Source organism: Meleagris gallopavo, chromosome 2 (assembly GCF_905368555.1).
Source record: "Meleagris gallopavo chromosome 2, MGAL_WU_HG_1.1, whole genome shotgun sequence".
NCBI lineage: Eukaryota > Metazoa > Chordata > Aves > Galliformes > Phasianidae > Meleagris > Meleagris gallopavo.
Genome location: NC_139405.1, coordinates 82781864 through 82802194, shown reverse-complemented (window position 1 = coordinate 82802194; position 20331 = coordinate 82781864). Strand labels below are relative to the sequence as shown.

At 35.1% G+C, this 20331-nt stretch overlaps 1 protein-coding gene across 5 annotated transcripts in view; it reads left to right on the top strand.

Annotated features, from left to right (window-relative positions):
• The window catches only part of ADGRB3 (adhesion G protein-coupled receptor B3), a 458877-nt gene that overhangs the window by 107711 nt on the left and 330835 nt on the right, over nucleotides 1–20331 (top strand). The window lies entirely within an intron of this gene.

Genomic DNA, 20331 nt, shown 5'->3' with positions numbered 1-20331 from the left:
AAAAGATTTGGAAGCCTTGCCCAAATTCATTTTCAGAAAAATAATAATAATAAAAAAAGAAATAAACTACCATGAGCATTCCAGATTGGCTGCAAAGTTTGAAGTTAGTTTTGTATTATCACATTTGCACAAAGTACTATGTGGGGATGACTGGTTCTTACTGCAAAGGATGTTGGCAGAGCCTTGACTGTCTCATTTAATTGCTTCTTCACTGAGGGCTTCTGGTAACCCTGTCAACAAGTTGCTTTCTATTTTATATGAAATATATCACCATCCAGTGTAACAACTCAACTTCCAAATCTAACTTGTGATTTCTATGACATTTCTATGACTAAAATTCATTTTCTCAAAATTTGAACAGCATATCAGAACTTCTTGACTGAATACCTCTAGGTTTTTTGTGGTGTTTTTTTTTTGTTTGTTTGTTTTTGTTTTTTGTTTTTTGTTTTTTACTTTAAGGAGTAGCAAAGGTATTTTGATGGTAAACAAACAGTGGTGTACTCAGAAGTTAGTCATCTGCTTTTTGTATTAAAATTATAGTACTGACTAAGGAAGATTCCGAGTGAAAATTGCCTGAACTTAGCTTGAGAAGTTGACATGTTAGCCAGAATAATCATAATGTAATATGACATGAGGTAAGCCAGTCAAACAGTTCACTTCTGGTGAAAGAGAAATTCTCCTTTTCTCCTGGTCTTTTTTTCACTTCTGACATGTGCTTTGTCTGCTCTGTCGCTCATCAGGCACCTCTGTAAACTGATTTCATTCACTATCCTGACAGAAAACTAATGCAGCAAGAGAAGTGGAGCAATTTTACTTGAATTCAGTGAACCGAAGTAGCTAACAATGGACTTCAGTGGAAACCAGGGCCAGTGTGAGGAAGGAGTTGTGGCAGCATGGCTAGGAGCACATAAAGAAAGATCAGATGATATGTGTAAGGAATTGCTTTACACGACCTGCAAGTCAGCCACTGATATATTGTGATCTTTCACAGGCTGAGGTTTCCCATCCAGAGACACCGTAACATATTTTTGTCAAAATCTGTCCAGAGCTACATCATTTTCATTTTTCTTTTGAAATACAGAAAAGACGGAGGATATGGTCTTGGTGTAGTTGGATAAGTCAGCTCTTTCACCACATATAGGCATAGGAGAACCTCCTTGAATAATCCTGAACACTTTTGAGAAGTAGCTAGACTCTGTAGATAGTAGTACCTCCAGACAGCAAGAGTTTGAATTTCTTATGAAAGATTATGTCAGCTAATGTAGATATCAAGTAATTTCAGGAACCTAAGCAGACTGTGATTTCTTTTTGCTCCATTTTTAAAAAATAACAGCTTTCTTAAAATTTAGAATCACAGAATGACTTGGGTTGGAAGGTGTATGGGGCTGCTGAATCACGGCCTTAACCTCTGATTAATCACCTGAGGCGAGCAATGAGTCAGCCACAGGAGCACAGGTGAAGGCAATTCACCTGTGCTGCAGGAAGAGGTGGAGCCTGGCTCCACCTCTCCTAGACCCATTTAAGAGCTGACTGCCAGCTGGGAAGGATCTCTTCTGGAGATCAACTCCACTGGACTCTATTTTATGAGCCTAGGATAGGGTGAGTGTTTTGTTTTTTTTTCCTACTCCAATATAATAATTACATCAGCCAAGCTTCTGGATATATTATACTATGTGTATATTCATTGGTTGTACACTGCTATACCATAACATTGGTATATTCATTAATTGTACAGAAGGAACCTTAAAAGGCCACCTAGTTCTAACCCCCTAACTGCCATGAGCAGTGCTGCTACCCACCAGCTCAGGGCCCCATGCAACCTGGCCTTGGACATCTCCAAGGGTGAGGCATCTACAGCTTTTCTGCTCAGCCTGTGCTAGGGCCTCACTGCCTTTTGAGTAAAGAATTTCCTCATAATATCTAACCTAAATCAGTTTAAAGCCATTCCCCCTTGTTCTGTTTCTATCAGACCACGTAAAAAGTTGGTCTTCATCTTGTCCATAAACTCCCTTTAAGTACTGAAAGAATACCTTCCAACTAAACTTCATTTTAGCAGAATCTGCTTTTTGGGTCTTGTCCTGTACTCTATTTATAACTCTCCTGAGTTATGGTGTTACAGAATGCAAGTCATTCCATAGGGTCCTTTGGAAGGTGAAAAATTGGTTCTGTATTTAGAAAGTGCTCACCTAGCCTGGAAGATGGGGCCTTGTGACATCAACTGACTGAACAGCCCTTGTTCCTTACTTATAAAATAATTGATGGGGGAACCTAGACACTGGTAACATGGACATTTCCTATTTGAGCAAGATTGCTTTTTGTTACGAAATCCTTAGCCTGATCTTTGTCTACAGTTTTATGTATACAAAGCACAGACTGTTAAGAATAGTTCATGCAAAAAAGCACAGACTGTGCTTTGTATAGTAAAACTCTTCCATGTTTTAACCCTTCTCCCTTTAGAGTTTCAGTAAATATCACAGGTTTTTTAGTTGAACACATTAGGTATCATGCAGGCTTCCTAACTGCTTCTGCTTGAGAGAAAAAGAAGAAGAAACCACAGAGCAGCAGAGAACTGTAACGTTCCTCAGACAGCGCAGAAGAGACCATGACAGCCCCTAGAGGCCCTGCATGGGGCCCCAGAGTGCTCTAGATCAGTCATTTCCCTGCAAAATTCTGTAAAAAATAAATAAATAATTTTTTTTTTTAAAAAAGAATTTTCTTCCTCTACACTGAGGAAAAATAGTTACTTCTTATCTCAGTAGACACTTGCTGTATTAGATCCCCTCAACTTAAGCCATAAGGGCAAATTGCTGTTCTTTTATAATGATCCAATCTTCAGTGTGACTCCCTGATCAGCTTTCATCAAAGGATAACAGGCACCTGCCAAATGGCTGTTGCCTGGCAACCTCCACACTAATAAACCAGTTTTACTCAGCCGAAGCTGCTATATTATCTGGGGTGATTATATTTCCATGGCCTAACACATAAGTCAGTGACTTTCCTTTGTTAGCCCTTGTATTAATTTTAAGCCAAAATGGAGAGGAAAAGGTAGTAGGAAGAAACAGTTTTGCAGTCTAAGGAACAGACAGGACAGCATACATCAAGTGCTCTTCATGGTGACCAAAGTAATAATAAGTAGAACTAATCTGAATGGTGTGTACTAGTTTTGTCTGTACTTCTGCTTTGACAGCAGGCATCAATTAAATTAATACACAGTTATAAAGCTGCACAGTTTATGCAGTTGACCTCCACATTTTCTATCTTTATTTACTTGGAACCACTCTTTTTCTGTGGTTTTCTTTTCACTTACAGCAAATATGAAAATTATATTATTCTTGTGAGGACTCCAGGGATAACCAATATTATTTATATTAGATTTGAATGTAATTAAGAATAGTTCATGCAAAAAAGCAACAGAAAACCTGATAAAAAGCACTAATAGTTCATGTGGCTCACAGTTCTGCGGGCATTGTATTTTAGTTTGTCTGTGGAAGCTAGGCTGGAAGCTCATTTTTGGGCTCACTAATTGTCTGACAGCTGTAATAGGTCTGTGTTGCCTGGGCCTGATCATTTCCATATCCATTCATCCTCTCAACTGAATGAAGCTAACAAGAACTATTTGCAAAGGATCTGTGTGTGATTTGTGAAAGCATTTTTCCTAAGGCCTGAAACCATAGTCAAAGTTCACAGACTGAACTGCCTTTTAATAAGCAGTAACTTTTGGTTATTACTCATGAAACTACCTAGAAACAAACAATAACAACAACAACAACAAAAAAAGTTATATATCATCAATCCATCTGAGAGAATCATTGATTTTTTTCTTCAGGCACAAAATTAGACAAACTAATAGAATTTAAGTTAAAGCATTCCTGGTTCAGAAAAGAATATATCAAGAATGCAATTTTTTTTTTTTTTTTTAAAGTCTAATTAGGGAGCTGTGGTCTAAGGCAAGCCAGGGGACTGAGGAGGAGAGAGTAAATTTCAATTCTTCCTTTCAGCTTTGCCAGAGTAACAAAGACCACTTTATCTGTGATGGCAGGGCAGGGGCTGAGGTTTAGCTGCTGATTTAAAAGATAGTCAACCAAGTCTGAAATTCGTGCCAGCAAACACTTCTTTTTTTATGAGAAAAGTGGTTCCCTGTATTATATGTGCATGTTTGGAAGACTGCCAAAGCATTAGATGTCTATGAACAGATAATAAAGAAAGTGCTTGTACATTCTACCAACTGTAGATCTCTGTCTTTTCTGTAATTTTCACATTGTTCTTTTGGAAAGGCAGAAACGTAAGCTGAATTGTTCCCACTGCCAGTTATCCACTTTCTCAGCAAGTGCTTTTATTTTTAAAAGTACTGATGTCCTCTTATTTGCAGCCAGCTAAGTAATAAAGCAGAGATACAGGATATTGCATAAATAGAGAGATGGAGGAATAGAGAAATGGAGGATTTGGATCACAATCCCATACTGACCACAAGTAAGAAAAAGAAGCTAAAAACTGTAACTTCAGTTTTATCAACCTCATGTATATGTACTTAACGAGGGAGAGACCTTCAGGCTTTTTCTCCTCCTTTCACTGTTATTTTTATGCACATATGAACAGTTCTGTGAAGATGCCAAGTGCTTGAGTATGCATATAATCTGTTAACTAAATATTAACTATAGTTGCCTGTATTTCCACAGGTAGCTCTGATCATAGATTCTGTGTCTTCTGGTCTTCTGGTTTAGCAATGAAGTGATTAAGAAATCACAGACAAAACGCATTTTCTTCTCAACAACACAAGTTATTAAAATGATTAGTAACATATAATGTAAGAAAAAACAGTATGTTCAAAATTTTCTTTTTTTAAAATCAAAAACATTAGTTCAACTTTGAGCATTTTTCTGGAAAGAGTTTAAAATGCTTAATACTATAGTCCTTTGCAGTGTATGCTGGAGTGCAGGTAGTTCAAGTAAATTATCCTGGCAAAAATATTTCTAATAGTACTCTATTTGTGCTTTTTATCAGGACATTGATAATGTGAGTTTTTTAGAGGTTTTTTTTGGGGGGAGGGAAAAAAAAAAAGCTAGAAAGAGAATGTAGCGTACTGAAAAGATAAATAACAGAAATTTCTCTAATTTGGTGACTCACCACCATTAATTTTGACAGTATTATTGCACTGTTTTGACTTGTTTTCACAACTGCTTACATGTTCCTAAAGCTATAATTCACACTTCCAATGTTCTACATTTCACCATTTCACACTTTCCTGGTTTCTACCTTTAAGATGTAGTAAATTTACCACATTTAGCTGTAATAGTCTCCTGTAAGGAGCTCTTATGATCATATCACTCTGTGTTAAGAAAAAAAGGGACAGGAAAATATTATCTGAATCCTCTGTTGCCTAGACGATTACACTGTATCCACATTTATTTTTCTTGCTTCGTCTCTCTTTTTAATTACTACTGTGATCCTAAGAATGAGATAACTATGTAAATAAATGTACTATAGACTTTTCCTATCTGGAGTTGAAAATTAGTTCAAGAAACTGCAGTGAAACATCGAGTTGCTTGAAGGTGCATCCAAACTTAAACTATATTTTAAAATTATATAAAGCTTATATGTAAAATAATAAAAACGAAGGAAAATAAAAATGACTCCCTCTAGCTTCACTGTGTAATGATAGAATTGTTGAGTGTATCAGCTGTCTGTCTCTCTCAGCAGCCATCTGCCAGACCTGAGATAACAAGCTGTAAATTCTTATTCGGTACAGCTTGTGAAGTGACCATCTCCAGGTAGAATACTTGATTATTTTTATCTACTTATTCATGTCTTATTCAAAACAAAACAAAACAAACAAAACCTTCAAGCTTTGTAAGCATATATCTGTGAATGACAACTGAGATAACTCTTCACCAAAATACAATTGAAAGTGAGACGTTAATTTAAAGTGAAACCACAAGTTATTAAGTGTCAGCTTTATAATGAGGGAAGTCAGTTCAGCAACAGATTCCTTTTTTCCTGATACTCCATTATATATTACAAGTGGGAAGAAACCAGCAGTAAAACATACCAAAAAGAGAAAAATGTCAGTAAAACAGCACCAGGAGGAGAACAACAGCTGCTTTCTAAAGGTGTTCTTTCTGGTTCTCTGGGAATTTTTGCATTTCTTCTTCCTTTCTCCACCATACATAACTGAAAGAAACCCACGAGAGACTCTAGATTTGAAGTCATAGAGAAGATATTTTCCTCTTAATGAGATAAAGCAAATGCAGTCAAGACAAGTGTCCTTTGAAAAGGAAAATGTTGTAAGTAGGACATTTGTTTGTTATAAGAAACAACCACATGCCACATCGTGCCTTTACAAGCAGTTTCATAGTACTCAAAAATACTTGAGGAGAGTATCCTTTGATGTTTTCCTCCCTGCCGTCCATTCCATCATCAATCCGTGATTTGTATCCATTTTTTTTTTTAAATTTGATATTGAAAATGTTCAGATTTTTAAAGAACTGATTACTAAAGATCAGTAGCAATAGTAAAAAGTAGAAGAAAAAAAAAAAAAAGAGAATGATTTATTTCAGAACAATAGATTCCAGCTGACATACATATGTATATAAACATATGTATATTTACAGAAGTGTTTTCTGTGTTTGAACAGAATTTTCATGGCCTGTCCTGGATATTTATAACCCAGAAGACAAAAGTTCCTCAGATCCAGATCAGTAGGCCTTCAGCTGAAAAACTTGAAAGGTGCAAATTACCACCTCTAAGATTTAAAGAACACATTTATTTTTTTTTTCAAATACATGGGAAATCACTGATTTATCGTTTTCATTCAGTTCCATTTTTATCCCTGAAATGCAGGTTATTTCTCTCTCTAAGATCTTTATATGCAGTCAATAGCAGAAGCTATTCCTAAAATTGTTTCAAAGAGCAACAGCACATGAGAATGACAACAGAATATGAGCGTTTTCCTCATAAAAGATTATCTTTCAGGTGTTAGTGTGGAAGTTAACACTCAAATTGGTCAAATCAAGAAAAAAATATGAAAATTATGTTCTTAACCTCCTGTAAAACTGGAAGATGGTACTGGTTAGATTCTTGAACATTGAGCTGATTGAACTTCTCAATGTCATGAGAAATAATTTCGTTTGTGATTTAGAAATTCTGTGTACAACTAGAGGAAATCCTAAATTAGAGATATGTATCACATCCATGACTTAACACATCAAATTTCCATTATACAGCCTTGCTGACCTCGCACAGGACTTCTCATCCCTATTTTTAAACAATTTCTTGGACATATTGGTTATAATCAAGAGTACCTCTATAATCTGGAACTGATCAATATAATATTTATGGTATAATTCTTAGAAATACATTACAAACTAAAGAAATGACAAGATTTATGTAAAAGAGAGATTAGAAATTGCATTCATAAAAAGTGAAACTTTCAATTAATCGGTGTAACTTCTTTATGTTATTCCTGGATTTGGATCTTCTGGACCACTGAAGATAACTAAAATTAGTCTGATGATTCTATCCCAAGAGAAACAGCTTGATTATGTAACCTCTCAGGTTTGTTTTGTATTAAATTGAAGTGAGAACCTTAAAGCTTTAGGCTGAATTTCTAATTAATTTTGATATAAATATACTTCTTTTTCTGACTGTTTATGCTAAGGATTTCAAGCCCTTGACACATGCTTATGATTATTTGCCATTTAATGCCAGTTTCATTGACATTCATTGGCATAATGAGAACAGGATAAAAGCTAGTAGTATGACTTTTCTTAAATAGATGTAGCTGACAGCTTTAGGTTTACATACTATCATTTAGTTCCCTAAGAGTTAAAGACAGAAGTTGAATCTTAGTCTTCTGTCTGAAGAGCACTTCTGCCATGTCACTTGCTTTATATTAATTAGAAAGGATACTATTAACAATTGAATTCCCAGTACTGGTTTTTGAAGTCTGAATTGAGGTTATCACTGTGGTTTCTTCTGTCTGTTGCTCTTGAAATTTAATAATATCCATACACAGTGTGAAATGCTTACTGTTGAGTAGTACTATTTCCTCATCTATGATGAGAGGCTGAAAGAGCTGGGGCTGCTCGGCCTGGAGAAGAGAGGACTCTGTGGGATCTCGTCAATATACATAAATAGCTGAAGGGAAGGTACACAGAGGACTGAGCCCGGCTTTTTTCAGTAGTGCCCTCTGAACATGAGAAAACCCTCCTATACACTGGTACTGTTTCCCTAGAGAGACTGCAAGGTCTTCTCTTTGGAGATCTCCAATAGATGCCTGGACATGGGCCTGGGCACCCTTCTTTAGCAACACCTTGCTTGGGCAGAGGTTGAGCCAGGTGGACCCTGGGGCCCCTGCCAACCTCAGCTATGTTGCGATTCTGTAAATATGACTCTTGAAGTGATCATTTCTAATGTATTTTATTTCTCACTATAACTGCCACTGAACACTCTGACTTTCTCTTACTGATGTCCCTTTTTTTTTTCCCTAAGCACATGCAATAAATACTGTTAAGCAGAAGAGTTTGTGTTTTTCATCTTTCTCTACTTCTGCTAAAATTATAGTTTTAATAGGGTATTGTAAATGTAGTAGAACTATTTGATTTCTGCAGCTTTACGTTGCTTTGTTTTGATCACTAGTTCTTACTCTCTCCATAATCTTGCCTTGGTATCAGTTTTATTTCTGAAGAAGTTTATGTTAGCAAAGTTCTAATGGCTTAAAGTTGCTGTGATGTATTTTTTAGAAAATAATTGTTGCTAATATTAAAATTTTTAAAAAAGGCATTTTCTCTATTTTCTGTTCTTAAAAATATTACAGTTGAAAACAAGAAGTTTCCTTTTCTTAATTTACTGTTTCTCTACACTAGTTTAAAGAAACATCCAGATCTGTGAACAGAGATACTCCCAGACAGTGGTCTAGCTTCATTTCATCCCTCTCATTTCCTCCTGCACTATAACTCTTTAATTCAGTAAACAGCTGAATCTAATAGTTTTCTGTTGCTGTCTTTTTCTCAGAATACAAAAATTTGTGTGCGCACTTTGCAGAGAATTAGGAAACTGTCCTTTCAGTGCTGATCCTAGCCAAGTGCAGTATGTTTTCAGGCAATTTACAGTTTCCGGAGAAAATTTAGTCTCTTCTTCCGGTAGTGAAGGTGCACCAAATTTTCAGGTATATACACAAAAATATACATTTTTAATGAAGCCTTTAGGTAGGAAAATCACTAGTTTTCATTCCATGTATTTGAGTGTACTTAACTTTTAATCTAGAAATTCTTCAGTGTCCTTTAGAATTGAATACTCATGGATTTGCATTCATAGAATAATTTTATTTCTGTTGACAAGGATTGCACTCTTTATGAATAAATCTGTTCTTATCTTCAAGCATGAGAGTATTGGAGGCATCACAAGTCTTGAGACAGGAGTATATCCTGGTTTTATTCCTTCATGCACTGTGGAGAAAAGAAATAGTAAATTGTCTCTGGCAGCTGTAGTTGCAGGAATCTTTGTGAAGTTACATATTTATAATGGTGTGTCAGCTGGCCAGAGGGACTGTTAGTCATGTTCATTCCTGTGGTCTGATCCAGCTCTCATGAAACTGTATAGAAAGGCTCTTATTGATTTGAGGAAGAATTAGTTTGCTTCTGTAAGGATAATGCAGGCTAAACTGCCATGAGTAAATTAACAGGAGTATTTATAAAAATGGAAGATGAAAAAAAAAAAAAAAAAAACCTTGGAAAAACATGATCCAATGTGGCAATGAGAACAGTTCTCAAATTGCATACTTCATTTGTAAAAGTTATGCTCAGTGCCAGCACTCTTAGTGGTACATTGATTTCCCTGTCCATTCCATTGATTTCTAATCACAGTGAAATTATTCACTTTCTTCTGCAACTAATGTAAATATGTGGCAATAAGATAAAAGAGTTATATACAGAGATAAAATTAAGCCAAATTTTGAAATTGCCCCAGAGCTAGTAAACTAATAAGATATAGTGACCCGCTTAAGCAGCTTGTATGAGAAAAAATCCTGCATAAAATCAGCAACCCCCATTTCTTTGCTGAGAAGGTAGTTGTAGTATGCTAAGCCAGCTTTTTTGCAATAGCAGTGACTACTTTAAAAGTGTGGTTTGGCAATCTGCTGCAAAGAAGCTGTGGACTTAGGCCATCTAATTTACCAGCTATTAAAATGTTCCATATAAAGATTTGACTACGTTGGGCCAGATTGTATTTAAATGTGGACAAATCATATACATAAGAATGTATGATTGCACCTGTGTTTTTTAACATACTTCTAAATACAAAATAGAAAAAAGAAAAACCACCCAAAAAACAGCGAGATCTATGGTTAGTGTAAACATCAAAGACTGTCATATAAAATTCAATATTTGCCAGCACTTACTCTGAGACAACAGAGAAATCACAGCATGGAGCTGTTACAGCTATCATTAATGCATTCTGCAAAAGTCCAAGTTGGACTGATGGCTGGAATCTGAGTATAGCTGTGGGGGGAAAAAAATAATATTGTATGGGTAAGAAACAAAACACTGCTCTCTCAGATACAATAAACAATTCTTCACCCCTCTTATGAGTAAAGCTTAAGGAAAGATTAATTGTCAAGGTAATTTTTTCCTGAATACTAGTGCAGTAAAATGTATGTGTAAATAGATGTTAAAACTGCTTAACAGTAGGCAGATAATGTGATTGTTGAAGGGTCTGAACTGTACATAGATTTAATGGAGAAACCTCAAGAACAAGTGTGAGCTTGTCAGGAGTTGCAGTGTGGTATTAATAGAATCATGGAGTCATAGAATCATAGAACAGTTTTGATTGCAAGGGATCTTAAAGACTATCCTTTGTGACAGGGTTGCCAGCCACCAGATCAGGCTGTCCAGGGCTCCATCCAGCTTGGCATTGAACACCTCCAGGGACTGGACATCCACAACCTCTCTGGGTAGCCTGTGCCAGGGTCTCACCACCATCTGAAAAGAAAAATTTCCTCCTAACACTTAATCTAAATCTCCCTCATTTGGTTTAAGACCATTACTTAATCCTTACAATGAATAGACATGACAAGAGGCAGACTGTGGGTTGCATTCATTGACCAGATTAGTTGCTATCTCGGTGAATTTAAGCATTAGCTACCATCTTCTCTTTTGAGGATCATTTGTATAAGGAGGAAGGAATATCTCTGAAGTAAGCACTGAGTTTCATCGTCTCAGCTTGCAAATGAGAATCTCTCTTTTATATTCATTCAGTGAAGGTATTCTGGAAAAAAAAAATAAAAATCTTAACAAAGACCTTTTAAATGCAGCAGTGCTTTCCAGGTGGTAAATCACAAACTGAGAAGTCCTGAGAACTACAAAAGGACTTTAAAAAAACAGTGAAACACACAGTAATTTATTAAAGATCATTCAAATAATATATAAAATAAATAATATTTTGATGTAAACTACAGATATTTCTTGAAGTCTCAAAATGTGTATGTTGTTTTTCAGTAAGAGATTTGACAGCACTTTCTTTAGACAAAGTCTGAGGCTTTTATTTTCTGCTTCACACATAAAGACTAGAGCATGAAAATTCCATTAGCAGTATTAGGTGCTTGTGCTGACGGCTTTATAAATTGTTCTGATGAGTACATACTCCGTAATATTAAGTTCTGAGTTATGATAATCTCTTTCTTCAATTAAAAAGCAAGCTCCATACCAATGAAACCTTCAAAAATACTGTCCTCTACTTTCAGAAGTAATGCACCTGTGGTTAATATAATTTCTACAATTTTTCCCAATTGGCATTAAATTATAACTTTAGATACTGCAGATGGGTAATGTAAGGACTGATTTAGAACACAGTCATTGAAAAGCTTTGGTTAGTTTTCTTGCAGTTTAAGCACAAATTAAGTTGTTATAATCTGTTTTTATTTAAAAATGTTTTTAACTTTATTTAGCCATTTAAAATTCTGCTTTGCATCAGACAGTCTAAAATCTTTGAAGTGCCAGCATAAATCTCTGTGTACACATAAAAATATACATGTATTATATCTATATCCCCTTGCTTTCAGCTATGCACTTGAAAAATATTCCTCTCTTCTGGAAGAGTAAAAAGGACACACAGATCTAATGTAGTCTTCCTTAGTCACATATTAGTAACGAGAGCACTTTAGGCAAGAGTTTTCAGACATAGCTAACTAGAACTAGTTGTATATTCTGTATGCAGGCAACTTGACAGAAACCTTGCTCAGCGAAGTGACTGCAGACTCCATTGCATGTGCTGCTTTTGAGGGGGAGGTGAGAGGTGGGAAGGAAGTAATAATTATTAGAGATCTTCAAAACCTAGGGCAATTTATATATTTAAATATGTCTGAAAAATTCACTTTAGTTATTAAATTGATTCCAATGATTGCTACAAGTATTTGAAATAAGAACTCCTATTTCAAAATCCTGTTCTACTATTTTATATTTGACAATATTATTTGAATATGGATACCTGAAATGGTGACAATCATGAAAGGGAGATTATCGAACAGAAAGTTACCCAGTTAATAAAAATATGTTGTAGTAGTGAACTTTCCTAAGAGAAAGGGTACAAAACATTGCATCATAATAATACTTTCTTTTTATAACAACCAACTTCTTTTCACACAGAATACTGAGAAAAGAATTAAGGTGTCAAAAGACTGTGTTTTGCAGCCCATAAAGCAACAAAGAATTTCTTCCAAGGGTCAACCTTATTCTATATTGTAGATAAAATTGGACTGACCTTTTATCTATATTGACAAAGATTTCCTCCAACAGAAGTGATTTCTGACTTTCATATCTGAAAAAGTTGTATACTTTCACACTGTGGCAATCAGACGTTTTCAGCCCAGTCAACATACACAGGCAGCTTGGGAACGATGTTAGGTGCTTTCTTTGAAGATCAACAGAGAAAGGCATTTTAGAATATCGACAGACTTCGAAGCTTTTTATGCCATTGTACTTTTATTCTAATTGTTATTCTCAATACCTTTATTTCTCCAGTTATTCTCAATACCTTTATTTCTCCAATTAGTGCATAAATATACCAAATTTATAAATTTTATACACAACTTTAAAATCTGATTTTTGTAGATGTGTAGGATAATAGACAAATGTTAAGATTTCCTACTACTTGTACTTCTCTACCAGGTTTTCTACCAGTTATTTCAACTGTATCAAAAGCATAATTAAATTGTGAACCAGAGAACAGGCAGGTAGTTATCACTTGATACCAAGCAGAGCTTAAGCATAATCTGCTTTACAATCTATCTTGTCTGTTGTTGTCAATCCACTACCTATATATCCTATGTTAATGAGTCAGATGAAGTTGTTCCTGTTATGATAACTGGTAACTTGCATTTTTACTTTTTATATATTTTAAAATGTATTTTAATTACATTTAGGCTGTTCACTTTCCTGGAAAACTGTTTTAGCATGGAAATATTGTCATTTTATGTACTAAGTTAATAGCCAGAAAGCTCATTTTCATTTTCTGCCTTCACACTCTGAGCGTAGATGTAGAACCTAACTGCTGAGCATTCCAGCTTCTCATCTTTAAAAAAAGAATAATTTTGAAAAAATGCTTGTTATGGGAATTTAACATGTATAGATTGGATCTACAGTGGAAGCCTAGATACAAAGCATAGTTAGTTTCAACTCACAAAAACCAGACTGGTAAAAATGCATAATATAAATATTATTTTAAGCAAAGTGTGACGAAGTATTGAAATGTGAAAGTGTTTTTGGTCACTTGGATTTGTTGTTATTTTTATTTTTATTTCCCAATCTCCCCTACCTTATTTTTTTTTTTCAAAAAACAATTCCTACTGAGTTTCTGAAAATCTTGGAATAAAATCTGATTTATTCTCCTGTTCCCCTCATTTCAAATGTACACAAAGTAAATTGGAAAAATGTTCCGAATTATATAGCTATATATTAGCTCCAAGGACAGTGTTAATTCCATTATTTGTCTGGTTTTACATCCTTTAACACTTATGCCCATACTTACTGATTAATGGAAAGTACTCTAGGATGCAGCTTAACTTGACATATGCAATGGAAAGTTATGTTAAAAACATATTATTAAGCTAGACCTTTTTTAGAGTCAGATCCTCAGCATAAGAATATTATGTAAATCAGGTCAATTCTTTCCAAGTAGTGAAATCTAATGTCAGAAAATACATATTTTAGCATAAATTATTTAGTGAAAAGTTCAGTTCCTTTGTAGTAGCGTGCCTGAAGCATTTGAATATGGGCATTTTGTCTGGTCATCATTAACACATGCCATAGGAGATTTCAGTACCTTCCAGACATTAGTTTAAAGAATTTTGCCAGTTTACATTTCTTTTCCTTTTATTTTTTGTAACAAAACTTTCATTCCATACTGAATTACTTTTCTGTCAACATGCATGTGTTGGCATCTTGCAGCATATATCACCAAGTGTATTGGCAATTGCATTTTAAATTTTTTAGACATTTTAAAGCCTGCTGCGAAAGAAGTGTAAGCCTTTTTGGGAAAAGAGAAGGAGAAAAATGGCAAAAGAAGTCACCAGTTTCAGGGATGATTTCTGTCCTTTCTGCTGTCTCTAGCATGAAAAAGTCTTAGCTCTATAGCAAATTATTACTTTCGAAAGTAAATAAACAGAGAAAAAGATTGAAAATTTTGTCCAAATAAATAACTATAAAATAGTCAGATACTTGTATCTGGGAAGCTATTTTCAATTGCAGCTGAAGAATTCAGTTGACAGATTCAGCCTACCAGCAAATATTAAAAATACAACTTGAGGGGAAGAAAGAACCTTGAGTTCTTGGGGATTTTGTTCCTGAGGGAATAGAAAAGAATAAACAAACAAAAAAAAACAACAGATTGACATCATATATTTGTAACATTAGGAATGGAATAGACCCTGAAAAAACATCTTACTCAGTTCTCTAACTCCAAGCTAGAATCTCCTGTGCCTGTCATGCTTGATAGGTGTTTCCTGAACTTGTCCTTAATAACCCACACTCCACTATTTAAAATATGGGTAAGCTATGGGCAGTATATCCCAATGCTTCATTATCCTTATCATGAATAAGTTTTTGTTAGTTTCTTAGCCTGAATCCATAGTGCTGTTTGATTTTTTTTTAACAAGCTATGGACGAAGGAAAAAAAATGCATACTTTTTTTTTTTTTTTTTTTGCAAGCATTTCTTACATTCTTCAACACTACTATCATATTCTCCTCTTCCTGCAGCTGAGCAAATTTGGTTATTTCAGACTTCTTTCCAAGATCCTTTTGACCATTCACAGTAACATCCTCTAACTGGTAAAAATATCTTTTTTGAGGCGTAGTACTGTAGTTGAGATCTTTCTCATCTTGAGTAGTATGATGTTATCCATATCACTTGGATGGTTCTATGTGCTGTGCAAAACACATTCCAGTAGAAACAATCCAGTATGGTATCTGCATTTTTTACAACTGCGTCATACTTTTCATGTAGCAGAAGACTTGTTCGGCCTCTTTTTTTTTCATGTGGTGAAATTTTGTTTGTTATTTTGTTTCTTTTCATGAAGGAAATCACCTTACATTTCTTGCTTTTGAATTTTATTCTGTTTGTACATTCCTGCAATTTTTCAATAATTTTTTAATTCTAGTCCTATCATTGATGTAATCTCTACGCATTTGATGTCTGTGCTGTCTTAAAAAGCATATTCACTTTTTCATCATTAAGGCTGCTAATGAAAATATTGTAAAAAAACAAACAAACAAAAAAAAAAAACAACGAAAACCAGACCTAAGTCAGAATGCTTGATATCTGCTTCCATGCTGATAATAGACCAATGATACTTTGTGAGTATGGTTATTCAATCATTTTATATCCACTCAGGAAGATACCTGAGCACTGGAAAAATTGCTGCTGTCTTCTTGAAAAAGTCTTCTTTTCTATACTCTTTTCTGAGTCTGTTTCCAAGGTTAGTTATTTCATGCTTAGGAGAAGAAGGGGAGAATATTCTACGTAGTTTTGACAAGTGACTTTTAAGTGCACAGTCATTCTAAAGATCTAAAAATGTTCTCAGGCAGTATGGAACCATAGAATCACTGTTCATAGAGAAGCTCGTTGGAAGGGTCACCCTGTAGGTGATCTAGTGTAACTTCATGCTCTAAGCAGAAGCATTCCTGCTCTAGGTTAGATCAGTCATTGCTTTATCTAGCTGAGACTTGGAAATCACCAAATGTAGAGGCTCTACAGCCTTTCTAGGTTGTCTGTTCCAAATATTTTAATGTTTTTAATTTGTTGGTTTTATTTTTCCTTATGTTAGACCTAGACCTCCCAAGTTACAATTTTTGGCAATTGTCTCTGGCATAAAAAACTAAAAAGGAGTTCGCTCCAGCATCCTTCTTACTATGCTTTGGGTGACATAAGCAGCTATCCCTGAAAAGACTGGTATTTCTACTAGTAGAAGAAGAGACAGAGATAAAATCAATGACAATTCCATATGTTAAAGTGCTATTATGTTGTAAAATCCCCTAAATATACAGTTTATAGTTTACATATCCATCCCACTAAAAAAACTGGACATTATCTTTGTTTCTTCCCTCTCCAAGAATATTCATCATGCTGTGAAAACTGGCAAAGGCAAAACTAACAGCAACGATGAAAAATAGCAATGTAAAAATAGATGAGCATAATGAAGCTCTACCCTTCATAAACTTCACTGAGAATGGTGCATACCTAGTGAATATATTATTTTTTTTAACCTACAAAGATTACATTTCTTTAATTTGAATTATTACATTGCTTTATGGAGGTTATTATTATCATTTTTAAAGTAGACATAGGTTATGTTTAATTTTATAAACATACATGACAGCATTTCTGTAGCTGTAGCAAAGATGTAAAAGGATTGAAGGAAAAAATTGCATTGTTTACAGTTCTGAAAAACTTTCTCAAATAATGACAAAAGCATAATCAGAAAATACATTATGATAAACATCACAGGTGATTTTGCTAGGATAAAATAATGCAGTTCATAACTGGCTATCTGCAAAGTGGTGATAATACTGAGCTAAAAATTAACTTCTAAAAATATAGGTCATATGATATTAATATTTATACTGAACTTAGTGGCAGAAAGAATGCCTTGAGCAAAATTTCAGCTTAAACTTTTATGTCATAAAATACCTTCAAGGTAGGGTCTCGGAGTGTACTTTGAGTGCACGCTTAATGACTTTAAATGTAACAGAATTAATTATGTCAAAAACAGTAAAAATGCAGAAATACTGATCATATTGTAGCTCTCGTATGAATGTAAATCACAAAAGATTGCACAAAGCTTAGCAGATATACTTCAATATAAAAACAGTAAAGAAATATCAGAACAATTTTTAGAATTTATTTGTTAAATATTTTTGCTATTGCAATTTTGGAAATGCAAAATAAAGAAAGAAATTTGTTCTCAATTTTCACTTACCTCTGCGTTTTTCTGAATGCTTTATACACTGCTTCCATTCAAAAGGAATTAAATTAGAAAAAATACCTTGGTTTATAAGGACTGCTCTAAAAGTAATGCTTCCTAGTTTATTATGTTTGCCCACAACATCAGAGACAAATCTTGGTGATATGACAATAGAAGTTGAATCTTCCTGCCAATACTCTGTTAAATGTTGCCATGTGACAGATGGCAGCAGAGGGGCAGTCTGACAAAATGGCATCTGACATGGAAGTGCATATGAAGCCAAGGTCTTGTCATTGAATTCCTCAATGTGGAATGTGGAAAAAATTGAACCCATCGATACTCATTGACTCTGGCTGAATGCTGATGGACATTCGGAGTCCAAAAAGTGGATGAGAGCAGAGTGAGGCAGTCGGTGGTGCATTTCAGCAGTGATGACAGCAACGTGAAAGATAAACTACTTTTCAGATGTCCATGCACAGGTGTCACACTACAGAATGAAGCATCTCAATCAGCTCATCCACATGAATTAGTAGATGATGATCTGGGAACTGTGTACAAAACTAAATATTTACTTCAGTGGATTGGAAATTATGGTGGCAGCATTGGAATATCACAGATTTTGAGCCAGGTGGATCCTACAAATGCTCACACAGGAACAGAATGAATACTGTATGCAAGTTTGTTAGAACCTATTGAATCAATATGACACTGAAGGTGGCAGTTTCCTGGATTGTATCATTACCACTGATGAGACATGGTGTCACCACTATGTGGCAGAGGCAAAATGGTAGTCCATGGGATGGCAACATGTGAATTCTCCCTTGAAGAAAAATTCAAGGTACAGCCCTTGGCAGGTAAAGTGATGTGTACTGTCTTTTAGGATAGAAAAGGGATGATCTTTCTGGATTTCCTGCAACCCAGACAAACCATCAACTCTGAGCACTACATCAAGACAATTACTAAGCTGAAAACTCAAAATTCCGGAGTCAGGCCAGAGAATAAGAAAATCTTTCTCTTACCAGACTCCATACTGGTTTGAAGATCATGGAGCACATTGCCCATATTGTCTGAACTGTCCTACCACAACCACCATATAGTCCAGACTTGGTGTCTTCTGACTTCTATCTGTTCAGGGTGATGAAAGATGGACTGTGTGGGCAACATTCTCACAGCAACGATGCTGTCACAGCAGCTGTGAAACATTGAGTCACCTCTGCTGTGAGTGAATATTTACGAGTGCGGCATGCAGGCTCTTGTTCATTGCAGATGAAAATGAATCACAGAATCACAGAATGGCCTGGGTTGGAAGGGACCTCAAGGATCATAAATCTCCAACCTCCCTGCCACAGGCAAGGCCACCAACTTCCCCATTTAATACTAGACCAGGCTGCCCAGGGCCCCATCCAATCTGGCCTTGAACACCTCTAGAGATGGGGCATCCACAACCTCTCTGGGCAGCCTGTTCCAGCATCTCACCACTCTCACTGTAAAGAACTTCCTCCTGACATCCAACCTAAATCTTCCCTCCCTCAACTTAAAACCACTTCCACTTGTCCTGCTGTTATCTACTCTTTCAAAGAGTTGATTCCCCTCCTGTTTGAAGACTCCCTTTAGGTACTGAAAGGCTGCAATTAGGTCACCCCACAGCCTTCTTTTCTCCATGCTGAACAAAATACATAGCTAATGATGGTGAAAAAGTTGAAAAATGGTATTCTGTAGGTAAGAATTGGCTTTGTCAAATAGTGATACTGGGCTCTTGCATCTGTTATAGTTTCCATGGAAATAAATAGGTGGCATTACTTTCAGAACAACCTAAGCTGATGTGAAGTAAATTGTTTTTAGGAATACATAGCAATATTGAGTAATGAGAAGTGTAAAATAATTAAATTGTATTGCAGTAATTAACTTGATAGTAGCTATTTTAATATCTAAAATTTACAACAGGAACTTTAACCGCAGCAAAATAATATTTACTAAATAAAACAATATTAATAAAAATTTTGGAGGATAAGCAGGAATTTTGGTCATAGTAGATAGACTAGCATGAATGAAGCAGAGGATATAATGTCTGATAATAGAGCTTAGATGAAGTGAAATTAGAAATAAATTACACCTTCTTAGAGTGAGTAATTAATTGTTGTAATGGTTTATTGAGCAAAGTAGTTAACTCATCACTTGGAGTCTTCAACTATGATATAATTTATATCCAAAACTATGTCCCAAGATGCTGGGCTTGATAATAGTAGCAAGGAGTAGTATTTCCTTCCCATTCAAAACTTATAAACTATGAGATATATTTTGCTTACGACGTATGTCTACATGGGTATAGAATTTTTCCTTTAAGTCCTGTTATTCTGAGAGTTTTTGTCTAAGGAGATAAAGCTACAATTTTTAAAAGATGGGTCTTTTAATTAATCATTTGCCTTTCCTTGTAGGTACGCTTAGCTATGAATATTTATTTCTTTGTTTGCCTTGTGTATGTATGTACAGTGTTTTTCTACGGTGATATTAGTGACTAGTTATATTGATATGAATGTTACTTTTTCTCCAAACTGTATGTAATCTAACTGCTGTGCTTATAGTTTCTGTATTCATATACATTTGAGCAGGTACATACACATTCTTCCTATTATACTAGTTAAGGGGAAAAAATATATTTATAATTCTTTTCCCACTTACGGGTTTCAGGTCAATAACAGCTATGTCTTCCTGGAATAGTTAAAATTTGTGCTTGCCTTGGTGTGTGATTCAACTTTTTCACATTCTGTAAATTAGATAAAAGTTTTCATGATTGCATTTAAACAACCATGAATAGCACTATTTACAGTCTGTGAAGGAATCTGGCAACTTTCTGTATGATTTAGAATGAAAATATACTGATATT